This window comes from Ursus arctos, unplaced genomic scaffold (assembly GCF_023065955.2).
Source record: "Ursus arctos isolate Adak ecotype North America unplaced genomic scaffold, UrsArc2.0 scaffold_10, whole genome shotgun sequence".
NCBI classification, from domain to species: domain Eukaryota; kingdom Metazoa; phylum Chordata; class Mammalia; order Carnivora; family Ursidae; genus Ursus; species Ursus arctos.
In genome coordinates, this window is record NW_026622764.1 from 48,674,615 (window position 1) to 48,697,416 (window position 22,802).

The 22,802-nt window shown below is 41.1% G+C and overlaps 1 long non-coding RNA gene across 1 annotated transcript in view; it reads right to left on the minus strand.

Moving 5' to 3' along the window:
- Positions 1 to 2,012: 2,012 nt before the first annotated feature.
- Positions 2,013 to 22,802, minus strand: part of LOC113251390 (uncharacterized) — a 187,097-nt gene continuing 166,307 nt past the window's right edge. The window contains exon 5 of the long non-coding RNA XR_008957938.1: positions 2,013 to 9,321. This is a non-coding gene — a long non-coding RNA (uncharacterized LOC113251390). The remainder of the gene's footprint in view (positions 9,322 to 22,802) is intronic.

Sequence of the window (22,802 nt, forward strand, 5' to 3'; positions counted from 1 at the left end):
TGAAACTCATCTCATTCTGCTCTGGTCCCTGAAAACACAATTTGATAATCATGTAGAGGTATCATAAACATGCTTTGATACAAAATGGCAACGTGATTTATTCAATGTCTAGTACTTCGGTTATCGTTCATTTCGCCGCATTTTAAAAAAGAAAACATACATCCTACATGAAGAGCTATAAAGATGTTGTTCATTGTCAATATGCTGTATGCATGCTATATAACTGGAAGATAAAGTAAAGAATAAAGGAATTCTTGTTCTTTTGTCCTTTGCTTTAAAGTCATGAGAGATTAAAGGTAGAAAGAGTTGGAAAAAGAAAAAAAATCAGAAATAATACATGTTTAACTCTGGTTAAAATTACACATAAAAGCAGATGAGAGGGGCGCCTGGGTGGCACAGCGGTTGGGCATCTGCCTTCGGCTCAGGGCGTGATCCCGGCGTTATGGGATCGAGCCCCACATCAGGCTCCTCTGCTGTGAGCCTGCTTCTTCCTCTCCCACTCCCCCTGCTTGTGTTACCTCTCTCGCTGGCTGTCTCTATCTCTGTCGAATAAATAAATAAATAAAATCTAAAAAAAAAAAAAAAAAGTAGATGAGAGGTGCCTGGGAGGCTGAGTTGGTTAAATGCCCCACTCTTGATTTCAGCTCAGGTCATGATCTCAGGGTCCTGGGATGGAGCCCCATGTCAGGCTCTGAGCTCAGCGGGGTGTCTCCTTAAGATTCTCTCTCTCTCCCTCCACTCTGCTCCTCCCCCTGTTCTCTTTCTCTCTCTCTCAAAAAAAAAAAAAAAAAAAATAGATGAGACTATTGATGCCTATTCTCCTCCATACACATGAAAACATAATATGGTACAGACATCTACATGAAAGCAAGCCGTGATGTAAAATTGGGATTGATAAACCAATGAATAATTAAAGATCATTTATTCATACCTAGGTATATAAAATTACCTGAGACTTATACTGGAATTGTCAACGTATTACAGTTAGACCATTTTTTCATTCCAGATCATATAAGGCCTTTATTCTGCGTATTCTCTCTATACGTTACTAATTTTGAAAGTGAAAATATTAACCATGCATATTTTTCAAAATGATCCCCAACTCGCAACACTGACATTACAACTCTTCCTTTTAATATATCTCAAATAAGATGCTAGCTATATAGAGTTTTATATGCTTTTGTAGGGGTTATCAAATTCCACAGAAAAACTTGTTACTGAAATTTGACTCATCACCCCAAGATTTTTTTTTTCCTATTTCAGGTCAACATTTGACATGGCTCAAATATAATGAGCTCGTATGCCAAAGCCTGCATTTCAATGAATATATTTCTCATTTAAAACATGAGCTATTGTGCCAAAGCCTGCATTTAAGACGAACAGATTTCTCATTTGAAGCAGCAGTAGGATATAAAGTTTGCTGAAATAATAAAACCAAGTTTCTAAGTGAAAAACAAATAATTAAGAAGTAGTGAGAAACGCTTCACAAATAGAAATGTAATAAAGACACATCATTGGCTCACTTCTGGTTTCTTAGAAATATCATCTCCTGACCTTTTCTCTACTTGATTCTCTGAAGTTCTTTCTAACTACATTTTGCATTGATACAGTTCAGTTCTCTTTTAACCCATTGGTGTCATTCTTGCTTTTGTACCTACTCTTAGCCTTCCTCATCTTCTATGGATTTCTGGAATAGGTATGAAAAAGCAGAGCTTGGAAAACAAGAGAAAAAGAGATCAATTGGTAAGGCAACAGGCTTTTGCTTTTACTTCTCTGTTGTTCATAGAGGATTTAGCTGGTTTTGTCATTTCCCCCTACACTATAAACCATAAAAACAAAACCTTTAAAGTTTAAATGCACAAGCTTGGGCAGAGAAACAACAAATTGGCCAGTCTCAGCAATGCAAGGTTAATTGGCATCTCAGAGGTTCAGTTTTCATCAGAAAGACCTTGGCACTGATTCTTTCCAGGACAAAAAAAAAAAAAAAAAAGTATCATCAGGACATTAGCTAAAAGAGAGAGCATACTAAGCTCTTGGATGGGATAGAGAAAAGTTCAAATCTTCTTTTCAGTGTTAGTTCACAGCCAGATTACTCCCTGGGCTTTCATATGTTTGAGAGAATTTTCTAAGGGTCTCTTGTATTTCTGCACATTTTGCAAGTAGATGCACTGACAAGCTCTGTACTGGACTATCTTTTCAAGGATATTTTTATAGAGAATAGGCATAGGAAATTGAGGACTGACTTTCTGTAGAGGAAAAGGTGGATTTGTTGGGTCACCAGTGTAATAAAGATAGTATCTCCTTCTGGCACAAGGGCTAAACAGATTTACTTATGGCTTATTGTAAAAGACTGGGGTTTCCTAAACTTGGGGTTCCTCCTGGAGACACAAACACACTGCCTGAACAGCATTCATCTATATGAACCTGTGTTGCCCTGTGGAAATTGGGGAGCATGAGGAACCAGTGGAAACCTGAATTGTGCAGCTTGTTGCATCGTGAGTAATCAAGGCTTCTGTCTCTGGCTCAGGAGTCTTGGTTTTCTGCCAGCATCTATGAATCTGTGGCAAACGAACTTGTTAACGTGCAAGCAGGGTAGACTCTCAGACCCTTCCCATTTCCATACTCCAAGTCATTTCTGAACATTCAGTGCACCTACCTTCCTCAAACTCACTGATATTTCACATGTGTCCATAAGGACATGCTGATGCAAATGTCTGGGCCGAAAGTACATTTAGTCTTTAGTTGCTCATATTACTTAATCCACATATAGGGTGCCAACAAAACATTTGTAAGGACAAGAAAACTTTGAAACAGCTGCGGTATTTTACGGCGGATGTCTTTCATATAGTCGCTTCTGGTTTCTGCGGAAATACTGGTTCACCAGAAGAGGAGCCATGAACTGGTATATAAAAGTAATCGGCGAGTCCCACCAGGAAAAGTATCTGAGTGGGGGTTTATCACGGTTGTTAGTGAACTCTCCCCATTTATAAACAGGCCAGAGGGAAGGCAACAAGGTAACTGGCCGCCAGGCTGACCCTCAGCTGGTTTGCAGACATACCGATGTACCAGCTGCATATGACTGCGTTAGTTACCAACGGTTATGTACCAACGGTTATGTACCAACGGTTATGTACCATAGTACCAACGGTTATGGCGGGCATCTCCTCTGACCAGTCATACACCCATATTTGCTTTCGCCTCTGCCACCACAGCACATTTTTTCTTGTCCTGGGTAAGAGAGTCAGGATAAGGCATACGTAATATTGGGATTGCTTACAACAATATTTTATCCAAACACACTCTCCCGCAGTGTACAAAGAAACAGGGATGTATCCAAAAAGTGGCAAGAGACCCTGGCTAGCGTAGGTAACCAAGAACAAGCAGAAGAGTTTCTGTGAAAGGGAAGTTATGACTTCTCATGAAATTGTGGTTGTCTATAGTAGACTCAAAATAATTAAAAGCTGCGAAGTTATACCAAGAGCAGAAGGAATGGGTAGATGTATGGGAAAACAAGAATAAGAAACTAAGGGACTGAAAGAAAATACTGATTTTCCTTCTCTGTTCTAAACTGATCCATTATTTCTAGTATTCATCGACTCAAAGAATGAAATGATGTTAAGCAGAGAAATAACAACTAAAGGGTACAAGCTACGTGACAGACAAAGATAAATGGCATTCACAACATTCTTTGAGAAACTTCTCATTAACCCAATCTGCCAATGAGGCTGGTGCCTCACCAAGACCAAGCTCAAAGAGCTAACAAGGGACAAAGCACAAGTTTTAACTCTGTTTTCTCGGATTCGAAAGCCACATTAGTCTGACTAGTTTTAGTCCCAATATCCGCCAAATTGTGAGGATTTCAAGCGATGACGGGCTGAATGCTCAGCACAGTGACAGACACAAAATAAATCACTGATTGCTAGTACTGTTGGTCATTTTAATAAATCAGGAAAATGTCAGCAGGATTCAAGAGACGGCTTTTGTTTTATCACAAGAAGTCTGGCTCATTAAGTCAACAAATTGTTTTCAAATGCTGACTCCCATTCAGACTTGGGAACGTTGTGTCCTGGTTGAACAAAAACAGGTCTCTACTGTCGGGGAGCTTGCGGTTCAGTTGGAGACAGGCAATTGCACTGGCCATCTCAAAGCCATATTGAAAGGGAAGTTTTGGTGAGGTTAGTATGCGTGTTACAGAAGGACCTAGAAGGCACACCTTCCTAGTAGAGGGGATTTCAGGATCAAGACATTTTCCCCAGGGCCTTCACTGACTTCTTACTGAGAAGAGTGGGTTCCTACCCAGGCCAAATTGTTCCACAGAAGTATCTGCCTTCTGGGGCAGATTTACTGTCTCTGAGATTTCTGCAGACTTACTACCCGGGAGCAGCAACGTCCAGAGAAATCAGCAACATCAGTGTGTGTCTGAAGTCCTGTTATCTGACACCACCAAAGTCAGAAGTAACCCCTGCACCCGATGTCCTGTCTCCTTACGCTAGGCTCCAGCAATGAACCAAGTGCGGTATTTTCCTCCTCGAGTTTGCCAAAGGTCAGGAATGAAAGGACAAGCTATACTACTATTCCTAAATTACTATCTGTATATCCAAAATGAACTACAAAAGAACAGTTTCAAGGAATGTACTCCCTGTACAATCAAACTGAAGTAAAGCAACTTCTGACTTCAAAAACTTCCTGCCTCTTTGAGCACTAAGAACACATGTTGTAAATAAGATAGTTGAAGCTACTTATTATGCTCGGAAGGCACATTTCCAATTCCCTTGAGCTTTTCTACCTGTAATACCCGCATAGAGCTTGGAGCCACCCCACACAGAACAAATTCCCCAGAGACCAATGAATTTGAAGAGAATGCTAATTATCATGGGGAAAGAAAAGGTTCCAAAGCTCCATTTCATCCTCTCTGATTCTGTACAATCTTCCCTAAAAGAGAGATTTGAAAATGAGCACTTCCCTGTACTTCATCCACTTCTTGAACTAGAATAACTGGAGAGTTTGCTGAGGATGGAAACAGAAGGAAACGGAGAAAGGACAAGCAGACCGTGAAGTCTTTTACTGCTACAAAAGCCACCGTGGGAAGCCCCATCCCTCATCCCAGCAGCGTGCAACTGCAAGCCCAGGAAATGAAAACACACAGGCAGACTAACGCTGAGCCTCTGCGGAGACCCAACGCCAGCCCCATCCTTCCACAAACAAGTAAGTACCCAAGTCTGTCCACACATCACCGTCCTGGGTGGGGCTGGGGCCGATGTTGACTTTGCGTTGGCAGACACCCGAAACGTCTCCGAACAAAGACAAAACTAAAGAAGGTGGGTCCACAGATGTTCAAACTGTCAGCAGGGAATGACTTGACCATTTCAGAAATAATGTTCTTACAACTCTAGAAGAGTAATGAATGGAGGTTTGTAGAAGGAGCAAAACCAGACACCCAGATAATGCTCTCTATATTTCTTATATCCGATTTTCCCCTTTTAAAAAAAGAAACAAAATCGAGATTTGTTCTGCCTGCTTATAGGTAGTACAAATTCTAAACGTCTGCTCATTTGGCCTGTATCTCAGAATAAAGCATTTGTTCCTGCGAGCACGAGGAGAGGCTGCGGTGGACAGGGGAGACGAATTGTACCCAGATCAGTGCATACCCGTCACTTCCCATGATTTACGTTCCTGAATGTCTGGCTCTTCAAAACAGGTGAGTAGATGAATATCTGTGTTTACCTTCGAGGTTTATACCACAGAATTCCTGAAGGGAAATGGGACATTGGAAATGAAACCTGATTAATTCTGATGTGAGAGGCATTCTATGCAATGGAAATTAAATTTGGAGCCTTGGGGATTGCTAGTTTCTCGAGCTCTTGAATAAAATTGGAAGTTGCAGAAGCTTTTGTGAAGTACAGTCTTTAACTTCTCAGGAAAAAGGTTAAACACTTTGTTTCTTTTTTTTTCCTCAACAGTTATTCTTTTAATAATCTCAGACTTTTCACAGGAATTTTCTTGAAAAGCTTTCATTTCCTTGATAGGTATGGAAATGTGCTCTTTAAAAAAGTAAAAATGCTCTCTGCGTGCTTGTCTAGAGAAGAGAAACACACCCTTTCAGGGGAGAACAGGATGGGCTCTCCGTATAAAGAAAAGAAACTAGCACTCATGAGAAGATATGTCCTAGATACTCATATTAACATTGTGTCCTAGATACTCATACTGTGTGTCCTAGATACTCATATTAACAGTATCCTAGGTACGTATATTAACCTTGATAACCTCAAGAATTTAATATCAATAATGTGTATATATTGATGTCGTAGAATATACCGGCATGCTAATTTCAAATGATCATGCTTTAGAACTAGTCTGGCTGTTGCTGTTTTCAGGACTGCTATCATTAGTTGTAGTAGGAGTGGTAGTAATGGCTACGGTATCTGGGTATCTACGGTGTCTCACCCCTGAAGGATAGGCACATTATCGAAATCGCTTCTAATCTTTACAATGGCCCTGATAAATATTATTCTCACTTTATAGATGGGGATACAGAGTTTAAGCAAGGGTTTGAGATCTTGAAAAGCTCAACTTGAGGAATCGTGCTTCACAAAGAGACAAAGTCAGGAGGGAGGGCAGTGGGCAAAATGGGAAGAAGACGATCTCCCAAGATGGCACAGCAGTTATAGGCCATAAATGTTAAGTCTGTGAACTTCAGTATGCAGGCAGTGGAACTGTATTTTCCCAAAACTAAGCTGAATTTTTACTAAAAATATAGAGAAATATACTCTTCCACTGCCAGATATCTAACCCCCCTCCATGAAGTAGAGCTTCAGCTACAATCTGGGGAAGAGGCTTCTGTGGTGAGAAAGCCTAAGAGGGAGGGGAGGTGCCCAGGCCCTGGCGGATACCCATCTGAGTTGGTATTCACTAAGACACGTCTACTCCTTCCAGTCTTCGATGACAGGGCCACAGGGGCATAGCTGTAACATACTGGTCTGGGCAGCCAAGGTCTGCTGGCTCTCTGGGCCATGTCCATTCTGCTGCTGGGTGAACGTGAATCATCTTTTTTTTGCCCTTCACATGATGCATAGACTCTGCGAGGCTACTTTAGACCTGCCTCCACAGATTCCCCACAGGACATTTCTGCCAAGCTCCACAATGGAAATGATCTCAGACTCTCAAGTTCTCGGGGCAATGTGGTTAAGGAAAACCAGTATCATCATGGGTAAGCTGCTGGCCTGGCCTCATCCTCTGTGAACCTGATACAGGTGTAAGACACCATCTGATATTGGAAACAGTCCTCCGCCCCCAGACCCCACAAATAAAATTAAAAAAATAAATCTCTGTTCTGGCTAGAACAGGTGTAGAGTTGAATGAGAATAAGAATGCAGGGGTAATGCCTCATACTGACTTGCTCTCGGAAATGAAGAGAAGACATAAAGAGGCTTTAAGGAATACTCTGTAGAATCTTCTAGCAAGTGTCAGCTTTGAGGTGAGAGTCAAAACCAATTCCTGAATTCCTGCACCTACTACCGTCTAACGGGTCTGCCTATGAAAAGGTTCTTAATTTACCTCTTGATGGTGCAGTGTCCTCATTACAAAGCGGCACAAGGACAACTTCATTACAAGACTTTTGTGAAGATTTAATACAAACCAAACCTAAAACTGTTACAGAGCCTTCATAGATCAGGCCCTGTTGGCAGGGCTTTGTGCCTAGTAACTCAAGTAATCCTCACCCCAACCACAGGGATAGATGTTATTATTATCCCCACTTTACAGTAACCACAGTCCAGAGACAGTGAGGAATTTATCCGACGTCGTGTGACGATGAAGCAGCAGAGCCGAGATTTTTCTCTCGGGAGCTCTGTGCGACAGCCCGTCTTGCTAGCCTCTCTACCACGTTGCCCTTCCACTATGATGGGAAGTGGGTTGCCATATCACGAATCGTCCAAATCAGGATCCTTCGGAGTAAAAGTGGCACTAAAATAACGACACTAGGGTAAGATGTGTACACAGAGATTCTCCCGGGGAAACTAGAACACGGGAGCACGTGAATCACACGGAGGGCCTTACTTCCCCAAACAGAGAAGAGAGTACTTTAGCATGACCCAGAGCTATGAGCCACACTTCCACGTATTCCACTGAAGCCACAACATGGCAAAGTTTTCATCAAGAGTGGCAAAAACAAAATTAAGCACTATCTTCGAGTGAATCATGTCTCACCAGGGTATCAAATTTCTCTTCTGTTCCAACGGGCAATCACCTCCCCCGGTCCCATTCTCTCTCGCTGTCAGTCTAGTTGGGGGCCGTCTCAGCATCTTTGCAAATCACACCACTAATCTCCCTATAGAGAAATCAATCCAGGTCCTCACTTGAAGCTGAGAGCAATTGGTTAGGCTCCTCTGCCAAAGGCTTTCCCACTGAAGACTCTCCTTCACTTCTCCCTGAAGCATTACTCATCTTCCACCTGGGAAGCTCCTCTCTCTCAGTAATCAGAAGACTGTGGCAGGTGGGACAAGGAAAGCTGCCCAGGGAGAGGCTGAATGGCTCTTTTTGGTCCTTACTGCTGAATTGCTATTTTTCCAGGCACAACTCACATTTATTTAAGCTATATTGCAACACTGATGACTCACAGTCTGTCTGGCATTCAAAATAAATCAACCAACATCAATCAATGCATACGTATTGAACACCTATTTTAAGCTCACAGGGAGCCTGACCTTCGTTCTTACACAGCCAATTAGTCCCCATTGTGCTGATGAAGGGTTTGCTTTTCTTCCTAGGCCTGCTGCTCTGTCCTTGCCCATGCTGACCTTCATCTGGGTTGTCTTGACATCCTGCCCAGATCAACAAGGGCACTTTGAATTTTGATCCAGGCTTACTGGATGTTGGCCACTCTCCCGTATCTTGGTGCAAACATAAAATGAAATGAAAATTTTCCTTACTGATTCTCAGGACCTCCCAGTAACCATTCACCATCCTGAGTCCAGGAATGAAGGGTCCAGCATAACACAATGGACTCAACACAGGCATATTAGTTATCTCTTGCTGCAAAACAAAGTACTCTAAAACATAATGGCTTGAAAACAGTAAACATTTGTTATTTCATATACTGTCTATGGCTTAAGAATCTGGGAGCAGCTTTGTTGAATGGTTCTGGTTCAGGGTCTTCCATGAAGTCGCAGTGATGATGTCAGTAAGGGTTTCCATCTTCTGAAGGCCTGGTGGGCTGGAGGGTCCACTTCCAAGATGGCTCACATGTCTGTTGGCTGGAGGCCTCAGTTCCTCATCACGTGAACATCTTTATACGTGGCAGCTGCTTCCCTTAGAAAAAGTGATCTAAGAGAGGAAATAAGAAGAAAGCCATAGGGCCTTTTATCACCTTGCCACACACTGTCTCTTCTACTGTATTCCATTCATTAGAAGCAAGTCACTAAATTTAAGGGAGAGCAGAACTAGGCTCCACCTTTTGGAGGGAAGAATGTCAAAGAACTGTGACCGTGTTTCAAGATCACATCACCAGGTATATTAGTAGGGGTTCTCTAGAGAAACAGAACCAGTATGACTATCTATCTATCTTTCTTTCTACCTACCTACCTGCCTGCCTGCCTACCTACCTATCTACCTAGTATAAGGAACTGACTCACACAATTGAACTTGGCTGGCAAGGTCAAAATTGGAAGAGCCGATGTCCCAGTTCTGGTCCAAAGGTCAGAAGGTGCTGTAGAACCAGGAAGAGCTGATGTCCCAGTTCAAAGACCATCAGACAGAATTTTCATTTACTCAGAGGCGGGTCAGCCTTGTATTCCATTCAGGCCTTCAACAGATGGGCTCACCCACATCATGGGGGACAATCTCCTTTACTCAAGTCCACTGATTTAAATGTTAATGTCATCCAAAAAAATTCTCACAGAAACATAAGAATAAAGCTTGATCAACTATCTGGGGACCCTGTGGCCCAGTCCACTTGACACATAAAACGAACCACCATAGTCGGCTTTCAAAACTGTCCATTAATAAATGACATACTGGTGTTGTTGCTCCAGAATTTCATCAACTGACTGACCCATTCTCTGAGAAACAATGAGCTCTTGTTCCAATGGAATATTGTAATTTACAAACCATTTCTCCAAAGCTTTAGTAACTTGTTCAAGAGCTCACAGCTAATTGGAAGAACAAAATCAAAAATCAAAGGAGGTTCTCTGAGTCCAGCTCTATGGAATTTTCCTTCACACAGCTTTTTCAGCAACTGCATATGCTCTTAATATTTGTGCAGACTAGATCAGTGTTGTTTTGTCTTGGGTTTTCTACAATGTTTATAGCGATCAATTCCTTTTGTAAATGAAGTTTCCTAAATAATTAAATGTCTTAAAGGAGAAGAGTGGACCTGCTGAGGACAAAGACAAGCAAGGCTGGAGCAGATGGAGCTCCCCCCGCTCTGTCCCTCCTTCCCTCCCCTGTGGGCTTTCAGGCATCACTAAGGATCTGTGGGACCTGGTTTGAAATCCACTGGCCTAGATCAGCTTGGCCTCTGTCCTGAGAATGGGACTTTGTGGGAGGAACAGAAAGCTCGAGATGGGAAGGATGACTGGGTTGTCACTGTTACTTTACCTTCAGGCAGATGGGCATCTCACTCTCGTGTTCTAGTGTTTCCAGGAGGAAAAACTTGAGTTTAGGTTTGTAAAGTAGGGTATTAGACTGTGATTTATCTTGGGCCACTTATACTTCCACCTTTAAATTAGTTCAGAGTTATACTGTTTCTGAAGTTCGACTCTCCTCAGTTTCCTCAGTTTTCTGTGTTGTAAAAAGAGAATTACAAAAAAAAAAAAAAAAAAAAGGCTGCCAGAGCAAAAAAGGTTTGAAAAGGCACTTGGCAAAGTGAATTGGAACATAATTTAGAATGTCTGACTACATTATTTTTTATAATTAGAACATTTCATGATTATAAATGGTTGATTATAAAACCTCAGCCAGCCTGTCAGCCAGATACCTTCCGAAGCTCTAAAAAGAGCACTTTTTAATCCTGCAAAAAGCCCCACCTCCATCATAAAGTAAGGTAAAATAACATTCCCAAGTCCCAAACGAGAAAAAAAACAACACCACAGTGGCCACTGAAGAGTCAAGCTAAATGGATACCCTCGGCTCCGACTCCCTACAACGTCTCTCTAACTTCCTCCAGCTCAGACGCACTGAATTACTGCACGGCTCTGCAAGTCTCCCGACACACAACTCCTCGTCACCTGCAGGACAACGTTGCAATTCCTGACCCAGCATAAGAGACCCATAAGATACACCATAGTTCTGTGTATTTGCATACTTCAATTCAATTCAAATCCATTTGACAAATATTAGCTGAGAGTTAATAGGTCCCAGGCTAGTTGAGAAGATATAAACAAACAAAAAAAGGCGCAACACTGAGAAGCTCTCAACTTCCAAGAGGCTAGTCTGACAAGTACACAGGTAACAGGCACAACATGACACTGCAATCACAGACACCACACAAGGGACAGAGGTGTGATCAAATCGGAGACTTCCACAGGTAACAATCTCGTGGTAGATATTGAAAAGCATGTTTGTTTGTTTGTTTGTTTAAGAAATAGAAAAGATAGCCAAGTGGAGGGCAGGGCAGTGGGGTGACAGGTGGAGGAAGGAAGGGTGAGTTCCAAGTACAGGGAATAGTCTATCTAGAACTTTGTAGAGAGACTGTCAGAGGTTTTCATCCCCAGCAGCTTCTGGAGCAGTTTCAGAGCATCTGCAGGAGAGGAGACTTCTAGCTTCCAGCTCAGTGGCCTCAGCAGGAAGCTAGCACTCGCCACGGCACTGGAAGCTCCCCCTGCACACTGGCCGCTGAGCTCCTAGCTTTCAGCCTAAGGGGGCAGTAGTTCCCAATGTTGAATAACCACCGGCTTTTCTCTTTTGCTATTTTGATCCTCCCAATACATACATACATACATACATACATACATATATATATATATATATATATATATATATATATATATATATATATATATATATATTTCCCCAGCTTTAGTGAGATATAATTTACAGGGAACATTGTATTAGTCCAAAACGCACAACAGAATTTAATATATACTGTATATACCGTGAAATGATCCTCACAAAAAGTTTAGTTAACAACAATCACCTCACATAGTTACAAAAATGATTTTCTTGTGCTGAGAATTTTTACGATTTGCTCTGTTGGCCTTCAGCAAACATACAACACAGCATCACCAACTAAACACTGTGCCGGACATTCCATACCCAGAACTTATTTGTCTTATTATTGGAAGTTTGTAGCTTCACCTAGTTCACCTGCCTCCCTCCCCGCACCTCTGGAAACCACCAATCTGCTCTCTGTATCCATGATTTCGGTATACTCAGATTCCAAACTTAAGTGAGATCATAACCACATTTGTCCTTTTCTGTTTATTTCCTTCCATATAACGTCTTCAAGGTCCCATCCATATTGTTCCAAATGACAGGATTTCCTTCTTTTTTACAGCTGAATAATATTCCATTGTGTGTATATGCTGGTGTGTACACACACATACGTATGTCACATTTTCTTTTTGGTTGTTTCTATGGATTGGCTTTTGTGAATAATGTTGCAATGAAAATCCAACACCCAATATGTTTTGTTTTTTTTTAAAGATTTTATTTATTTATTCGACAGAGATAGAGACAGCCAGAGAGAGAGGGAACACAAGCAGGGGGAGTGGGAGAGGAAGAAGCAGGCTCACAGAGGACGAGCCTGATGTGGGGCTCGATCCCATAACGCCGGGATCACGCCCTGAGCCGAAGGCAGACGCTTAACCGCTGTGCCACCCAGGCGCCCCCAACACCCAATATGTTTTTTAACTTATTTCCTCTGTTGAATTCTCTCTGCTTGAAATGCCTAGAATAACTCACATTATCCTGGCTGGACATTGACTAATCCAAGCTCCTCCTACAGTGTTATTACTGAATAATGAAAGAATTAATGAGGATGCGCTTATTCTCAAATTACCTAGTTTTGGCAAAGAAGTCACGCGTGCACAATGACATCGTGATGGAAGAACAGCATCAGCAAGGAACAGAGAATTTCCTAAGGTTCTTAAACAGAAAAGGGAATGACCACAGCTTCATTATAACTATATTAAGCTACACTGGAGACTTTATAATCCTCTATCATTCTCCAACAAATGAGGAGGAGGAAAATTAGACATCATTTTGGATTCGGATATTATGAACTACAAAGTACACCCTATTTTCTGTTGAAAAATGAAAAGTCCCAATGGAAAGGTTTTACACTTTCCTTCATAAGCTTCCTTAATCTCTAGGTTTACTTTGGTTGTATTTTCATACAGCCACTGGAGGTGAAATCAGAGTTATCTGCAAACAGTTTTCATTTTCAATGAGGCCATAAAGTTTAAAATGTACAGAAAATCATGTATTGACTATACAGCATTTGAGGCTATTAGAGCCAAAGTGAATAGACTATACTTTTCTGCGAGGGGACAATTTTGTCAGTAAGCTCTGGCAAGCAAAGATCAGACAGGGGAATTAGAGGGACAGTTTGATTTCTTAGGGAGATCAATGAATATGACAGGTTAATAGATGGCACACATCTGGTGTCAGGTTCAGAAGAAGTGATGACAAGGGACAAAGGAGAGGACAAGACAAGCATTTATAGAACCAGAGTCCAGTTCTGTCTGGAAAATCAGAATGCCCTGGGGGAGACAGGAGTTAGCAGTTATCTTTCCTGGGATAAGCAATCAAAACATCTTAGATATTCAGAGGGTCCCCTAGGAACCCAGCTACTTTCTCCTCAAGGCCACAGAGACTTCTCCAACCAGCAGTCCATGCAGTGAAAATGTCAGCCACAGTGTTTGGATGAGTCTCCTCTGAGTGACATGCTCCCCTCGGGAAGACAGGAAGGTGTTCCCACCTTGTGAAGGTCAGAAAGGGAAATATTTTTCTTTTGTGGCCATTACCCACTTATGGGGGACAGTGTAACTGAGCAGGAAGAAAACAGTCTTAGAAGTCAAATATACCTGCACCGAAATTCAGTCTCTACCATTCAAGTAATTCAGCGTTGATTAACCTCAATTTCCTTTGCCTTAAAATGAGAATAATATCTCCAGCCAATGATTACTGAAGGCTTTAAACAAGACAATGGTGATGATGATGCAAATGATAAAAGCAAACATTTGTGTACAATTTACTAGCAGACACTGTTCTGAGTGCTGTACGTGTCAAGTCAGATACATATTTAAGATACAAATGTTTATAAAGTGCCTTGCGCATTAGGAGTGCCTAATAAATGGCAGCTCTCTTGCTGATCTAAGTTGGTGGTGGCTACTTCCCCTTCAGTTCCAACCACTAAGGCCACGAGTACATGAAACTGGATATGCCAGGCTCATGCTTATGGGACTTACAGCAACAGCAATTCTTACCTAAGGACAGTGTGATCTAAGCAGAATTTAGACCACCTGCAGAAAAGCAAAACATCTTTATTGATATTATTCTCAATATACTCATTCTTGGTCATGTAATGGAAAAAATACGAGTACCATCAGGAGGGTAATGTGGGGCATAGTGAATATCGAACTCAGGGATAAAAATTCTTAAAAACCAGTAGTGCGAGCTTTTGGAAGTGCACGTTAGAAATAAGAGTGCAGAGAAGATGTTAACTGAGGGGGGGGGAGTATTAGTAACAGGATGCAAGGGAGAGAATTTATGGGAGATAATTATGGGTGATGAATGTATTCAAGAAGAATCACAGGTTCAAACTACATATCAAAACGTCACAAACTCATGGCACCTGAGTGGCTCAGTCAGTTAACTGCCTGCCTTCAGGTCAGGTCATGATCTCAGGGTCCTGGGATCCAGCCCTGAGTCGGGCTCCCCACTGAACAGGGAGTCTGCTTCTCCCTCTGCCACTCCCCACTGCTCATGCTCTCTCTCTCTAATAAAAATTTTTTTAAAAAGTCTTAAACTCATACAACATGAAGACAAAATCAGAGAAAGCATCAATCTCTAGAGAATACTGCTATGTTCATTTGTATAATTATGTTTAGAAAGCACATATACAAATATTTACAGAAACGGTGAGAGGGTGCACTGGCCTTGGAGTCAGGCTCTTAGAGTCTGGCAAGTTGCCTAACATGCCTCAAATTTCATGCCTTTGTCTACTAGGTGGGAATATCTGCCTCCCAGAGCTGGGTCTGTTTACCAAAGTGATGTATGCGACATGCTAATCTCTACACAGTAGTCACTCAATAAATGTTAGCTCTTTCCCAACTTAAATTCTGTAAGTTCTTCAACAATAACAGCTGTGTGAAACATTCCCAAATCATTGGATTAAGAATACTAATTTATGGGCCCTTCCTAGTAAACCTAAGATAGCACTTGGTGGCAGGGGGAGGAAATGTTTGGAATTTTGTCTTATATGAGTAATGTTAATTACAATTCAACAAATCATAAGAGTCAAAATTGATAATCAACTTTTTTCATCAATTCTCTCTAGAACTCAGAATATTTTTAAATGAACTTTAATAGGCTTAACAGGAAGACGAACAAAAAATTACAATTAAAGAACTAGACCACAATACTTTGAGAACAACCCTTAGTAATCAATTAACTGACTTAAGAACACCAAGGAAAAAGAGTACTCTAGAAAAGGACATTGGATATAGGCAATAAATACGCCACTGCATCACGTGCAGAAACGAAACCCTATGATGGGTACAATCTACGGAATACATACTTCTGTAAAAATAACATTGCAAATGAGAACTAATACAACTCCTATGAATGCACTGTATCAATATTTCATCAGATAAGGAACTGTGTATTATCCAAGAGAATTTCACAGGACCGCTGAAGGTCAGCAGGCCGGGCTTTGGGAGGTGCCAGGAGACACTGGTCTAAGAAACGCAGTATAAAATGGTGTATGAGGCGGCCTCCATGCAATCTCCGGCCATCACACGGTCTCATCCGGGACCACGGCTTGCACCGACACTAACATTTCAGCTGGAGTGCGGAGGGGAAGGCGGAAAGGCTCCTCGCCGGTGTCAGCTCCATCGGCAACAGAAGTGCTTTCTAAGACGGCTCTCCAATCGTGAAGAACACTTCTGCCGTACAACAGAAGAACCTGTGGTTTGCTTCTCTCCGCTCTCAGAACCCTGATCCGTAGAGCTGCGAGGCTGCAGGACAATAGCTCGCGTACAATGGGTAGGTTGCCAGCCCGAAGATTCTCAACTTGTGCTTTCCGGGTTGCTGGGTTTGAAACTGCCCGGAGTTATACAGGTGTCTACATCCACCCACTGACTTTACAAGGAAAAAGTTTCATTCCACCGAAGGGTTGCCTTGTGTGTGTGTGCGTGTGTGTGTGTGTGTGTGTGTGTGTGTGTGTGTTTTAATAATAGTGTTTCCTATTTTTCTAATACATTTGCCATGAATCACTTTAAATAGCAAATACTTTCTCTAGATCCTTTCCACATAGGTAGCAATAACTTTATATCAAATATGATTTTATATTGTTCACATTTTGAATAAAGAGAAAGGAGAAGGACTAACTGACCTTTAGCTAGTTGTACCTCAGAAGTCTAGCTAGACAATCAAAATTCCCCTATAATTCCCTTCACCTTTCCACGTGAGATATTTATGGAGCAGTTCGTAACTGCTCCCATTGCCAAACGTTAAATGACTGAAACAATTAAAATCCACCCCATTTCCCAAATCTCTATAAACAGCAAATGAAAATATGTGAGAATTGTAAGAAAATGATTAAGTGATAAATATTACTTTTTGATCATAAATCAAGCAACACTTTTACTGATCATATGTTATATGAGCCAACATAGTATATTTATCAGAAGGCAACCTAATGCAATTTATCCATCTCACAACCCTATACACACAGAGACTAGAAGTCAAGGAATGAAGAGATTTAAATTCTGGCTCTGTCAGTGTACTAGCTGCAAACAATGTATTTAATTTCTCTCAGCTTTAATTTCCTTATTTATAAAATGAGGATCATAATATCACAAAGTATTATGTATAAATATATGATTATATGTATATGAATGAGATACGGTAGCAGTCCACAACAACTGCTCAGGAAACAGTGCTCCTTTCCCCATGTGCAGAGTTCTGTCCCGACAGCAAGGTTATGATGTGGCCACTGAAGAGAATTACAAAGACTTTATAATATGCTATACTTTTACCCTCAAGGAGCTACCACTGCAGTAGAGCATGAAAGACAGTCATTCATGAAAAGTCAATTCGTAATATTTTAGCATACAGAGGTTTATAGTGAGATGCCCACCAAATTTAAAGGCAGATTCTATATCTGAAATTAAATAAAACTGTACCCTAACAGATGAGATGTGCCATGTGTCGAGGGGGTTCAATACTAATGAGCATAGCAACTACAAACCGAGGCGGCGTGGGAGAAACCTGCATCCAAACAGTCTTGCCAGGCAGGGCTTGGGGTTGTAGTGAGACAGGGGTCTAGGACGCCCCAGGAGTCGAACTCACGATCTGGTCAGTCAACTCAACAGCTGTAACAATTGACCTCACTTTCTTTGTTCTGATACCAGGCTCACAAAACAGCCTTTTGATCATAACTTGACTTCCTAGGTAGGCTTTCATCCTGGGGAAAGGATTAACTGACCCATGGTCACAAGCTTTCCTTTCTGTTTGGAAGTTCTGTTTTCATTTTACACTTCACACTGTAAACTAACAAACACCATAAGCTGCCGTAAGATTCAACAACCAGAATCATTTCCCTTGAGACTGGACATCTCTGGGCACACATGCAAAACCAGATGAGGCTCTGGACTACGAAACCATGACCAGATCCTGGATCACGTAAGCTGGCATGCTTTTCCTGTCTCAGTAAATATTAATCAGCATGGTTTATGTTCCAGATTGGTGCTTCAAAATTAAAATCCAGAAGAAAATAGCACTAGAAAGAAACACTCTCATTTCATGTTTAGGCCACTGCAAATGTAAAACAGCAGATAAAACTTCAAATAATACAACAATGATTCTCTACTGTGGTCACGCAGAACCACTGGTTTTGGTTGCTGGGTATCTATCTATCTATATCTAGATATCTCTCTCTCTCTCTCTCTATCTCCAGGTAGAGATAGATAAATAGATAGATACAGATATAGATCTCAGGCCACAGTTTGTCTTCTGACTATAAACCAAGAAGGGTTATGTGACATATGAAGCCAACACAGAGGTTTAAATAAACAAGTCCTTAAATAGCAAGGAAAAATTAACACATACTAATTCTGTTGTGTGACATCCCGATCAATCAATTGTTACACTGTTTTGCTTTATCTATTGATGTTTTATCTTGACATTAGTCAAGAGCTTAAGTATCTTGAAGACAGGAATTAGATTTATTTTCTTCATGTCAGTTTCACTTCCCTAGCCTTGAACACACCCTTGAGTACTGTTAAGTTTTTTAACATATTATAAATGTGATGTATGAAATGCCTTATGGATTAAACCAGTCTTCTTTTTCATGTTTACTCAGAAAAAAATACACAGTGAATCAAACAAGTATCCAGGAATGTAATTAGTGGTCAAAACAGTCTGTTCACTGCAATATTAAAAATCTCCCTCTCTCCCTCTGTGTCCCTTCCTCCACCCACCTCCTCTCTCTCTCCTCTTCCCTGTCTGCCTTCCTCCCTCGCTCTCTTTCTCTGTAACTTTTTCTCCCTCAAAAGCTGGGATCCACCTGATCTTGAAAATAGCACTTTTTAATGTACAAACAACCTGTAGAGAAACTGAAGAGAGTAAGTTTTCTTAAGACTAACAGTGAACAACCATGGATGGGCTGGAATACCGACCATGAAAGATTTTAATTACACTGATATCGACTGGGATAATTGCAATTTAATTATAGAAAAGAGTAAAAGTTCTGTCCTCGAGTCACACTGGCTTTTGTTTCTAAGAGTTTCTTTGCCTAGTCTTTATGGAGAGAAGTTTTAGGGGGTTTTGTTTTTTATTTATTTTATTTTTTCTCCTGGAACCTTTCCTAAAAATTCAGCCAAGTATGATAAATCAGATTGAAGCCAGGGAGCATCTCAAATCTAGTTATCAACTTATTATTTGATTTGAAATGCTCAAGGGAGTATGCTGCTTATGAAGAGAAAGAATGCAAGCATTTGTGACTTTGAGAAAGAAGACTTTGAAGACTTTGAAAGAATGCAAAGTGCCCTGAGGAATGTTGATTGGAATTCTATAAAGTATGAGAAATTTACTGCACATAAGTAAGGAATTGAGCATTTAGGAAATAATTGGAAAGGCTAGCATTGAAATTCAACTGAGACAAGTAGTAATCACAGCACTGAATTTAGAATGAAAGAGTTGAATGTGAAATAAAATACGAGAACACTCACTAAAAGACCATTAAAGGCAGTGCTTTAGTTGAGGGGGTCTTAAAAAATTTTCTTGTCCATGATACAGTTTATCTTAAAACATCATGTACTTCAAATTTGCAAGGAGGTGAATACTTTATTATGTTACAGCACTAGAGAATGTAAATACATAGCCTATGATTAGACATTACTCTTAGTGAAACTTATTTACTCAACAGAAATCAATGTAGAACACCTGGATCTTTGAAAAGATTGGACTAGTCTAAAAAACTTTTCATAACTACAAGTAACAGCCTTTATAATGAGAATTTTTAAAAATTGGTCATCATTGGATAGGACTGAAATTTTTTTCTATTATGGATTTGGGGTTTTTTTTTAAAGATTTTTTTAAAGATTTATTCATTTATTTTGGGGGAGGGGATAGAGGGAGAGGGAGGAGAAGAGAAGCAGACTCCCCACTGAGTGTGGAGCCTGACACAGTACTGGATCCCAGGACCCTGAGATCATGCGCTAAGCCGAAATCAAGAGTCAGATGCTTAACTGACTGAGCCACCCAGGTGTCCCATGGATTTGGTTTTAATAGCATTTGTTAGAATAGGTTTGACCCCATGTGAGATGATATATATATATCATCAGTTATAGTTATGTAATTATTAACTATATTAAATTATAAGTATATATATAGTTATAATAGAAATATAAATACATGCAGGACATGACAACTCATGAGGAAGAATATAAAATATTTTAAACATGACAGGGCTCAGAAACTTCCTTCCCCCTTCAGCCCTTTCTACCTTTTCACCTCACTGTATTTTATTCTTTTATTTTGGTTTCTATTCCTTCTTTATTCCTTAAGTCATTTTAAGCATGTGTATTTTACAAAGTCCTTCAGATTTTTTACCCCAGTTCTTAGGAGTGGCTTCTAGATCTCCAGAGTGGATTACTTCCTCCGATGGTTTATAACTTTTACCAGGTGTTGCTTTAACTCTAGGAGTTCTGTACAGCCTGGGTTGTAAAAAGTCCCTACAGAGGAGTGATGCATTTGCTTCTTGAGGGAGATCCATGGGTTTTACCACCGTGGGACTAATTTTTTTTTTCCCAGAGATTTATTTATTTACTTTAGAGAGAGAGAAAGAGCGCAGTGGGGAGGGGCAGAGAGGGAGGGAGAAAGAGAATCTTAAGCAGACTCCCTGCTAAGCATGGAGCTGGATGCCAGGCTCCATCTCACATCATGCCACAATAGAAATTTGGTCACATAATCCAAACCCAGCACCACCGGTGCCTTTGTCAGCTCACGGGGAAACTTCGCCCCACCTCCAGCGCCTCAGGCAGAACACACAGACTCTCACTGAGCAGGCAGCACTTCCAGGAACCAGCCTGATGCAAGAGTCTTAATTCAAGCTCCACATCTTATATAAGCCAAGGCTCCTACCACCTGTCCCCATATGGTTGTTAGAAACTCAGCCCCTGAGTTCCTATAACCAGGAGTGTTAGGGCCCAGTTTGTTGTGCCATCAGCTGGGGTTGCTTACTGCTCTGGCTTTCATCACTGGTGTGGGCATTTTGGGTTTTCCTTTTCTTTTTTTCAAGCTCAGTGTTTACATACCTAAATTCTGTATATATTCCATTTTGTTCATATACATTTAGATTTTTATTGCTACTAGGAAGAGGGCTATGTTAAATGAGTCTTCTGTGTTGCTAAAATCAGAAGTCTCCTGATAATGGGGAGAACAGATTTTTCATGAGAAAGCTGTCAAGAAGGAAAGAAAAACTCCCCAAGATTTTATTCAAAGTTGTCATGGCATAAGTATTTAAAGCCCTTCAAAATTATAAGAGAATGTGAGTATGAGAAAATCTTATCTAAAAAGACTTATTTAGATCTAGTACCAGCTATCTACCCAACATATTTTTCTTCTACCAAAAAAAGTAAAGACATCGGCGCTGTGGAAACATAAAAATGTGAATTGTTGGTGTAATTTAGTTCAATCCAAGATCTTGACTAAAATGGGAGATTTTCATCATTCTTACCAAGTGCCTATCATAAATCCCATAACCCAAGAGAGGCCAGAATGCCAAAATGCAATGAGGTAGGGCAGTGGCAGGAAAGGACTGCAAGGTATTAGATAGGGTCTGACCCTTTTTTTTAACAGAAGCTTTTAGGGAGTAGACGGCTGCAACCGACCACCACCAAACAGGTCAACGAAGCATCCCACAATGCCAGAACCACACAGAGGCAACGGCAGCAGCAAACCAAAGTGCCAGGCAGGCAAAGAAGAGCCAGAGTCTGACACCAGGAATGAGTGACAGGGCAGTGAGCAGCAAGGCACCAGGAAGGCATCCACCAGGCAGATCTATTCTTTTTTTTTTTTTTTTTTTTTTTTTGACAGAGAGCACAAGTAGGCAGAGTGGCAGGGAGAGGGAGAGGGGGAAGCAGGCTCTCTGCTGAGCAGGGAGCCGATGCGGGGCTTGATCCCAGGACCCTGGGATCATGACCTGAGCCGAAGGCAGATGCTTAACCGAGTGAGCCACCCAGGCACCCAGGAGGCAGATCTGTTCTGAGAGCATATTTGGGATGGTCAACAATTCCTGAAGTTCTAATCCAGGCTTTGGCTTCCTCCAATGCTGAGGACGAGAAGGGCCCGATCCCTGAGCATAACCATAACTTACCTCAACAACACTGGTTCTACTGCCTTCACAGGATTGCCACCAAAGGGCAGGCACCCAAAATGTACATCAGCAGGATTTCTGCAGGATACAGCGTAGGAAAGCCCTTTTTCTCATACTGACCAAGAGAGGACCTGGCTTCTGTCCAACAAGTTTTTCTTTATAATTAAATACATCATTTCTAGTAATCATACATAGTAACCCCCACTGTATGAGCGAATAAATGAACATATGTATATCAAAGCTTAAAGCTAGAAGAAACCTTACGGAGCGTATTTTCAAACACCGGAACTTACAGAGAAGGAAATACAGTCCACAGCTTGATGTGGCTTGGTCAACTCTGTACTGCTAGCTGGCAACATGGAAATATGGCAGAACATATGCTAGGATTGAGCTTCCTGCCTCTCCGGTCTTCCCAGCAGGACACCACTATATATATACTTTCTACAGACTCGTGAAGAGGGCTGAGTTCATCCTAATTCTCATAATCCTCAGCTATTGGTACACTGTCATCTTAGTCTATGTAATACCTTTAACTGATATTCTCTTAATTTTTTAGAAGGCATTTTCCCTTTATTCTCCATTTCCCATCCTCCACACAGGAACTCAATCAAATGTGACCAACATATGATTTGAATATGGACATTTCCTTTGCCCATTGTACATGTGCCTTAGTGTGTATGAATGTGTTTTTAAGTTCCCTAAATGGTATGGATACAGTCTTGAGTTCTTACTCCTCTTCCTAAAATCTACCTTTTAGAACAGA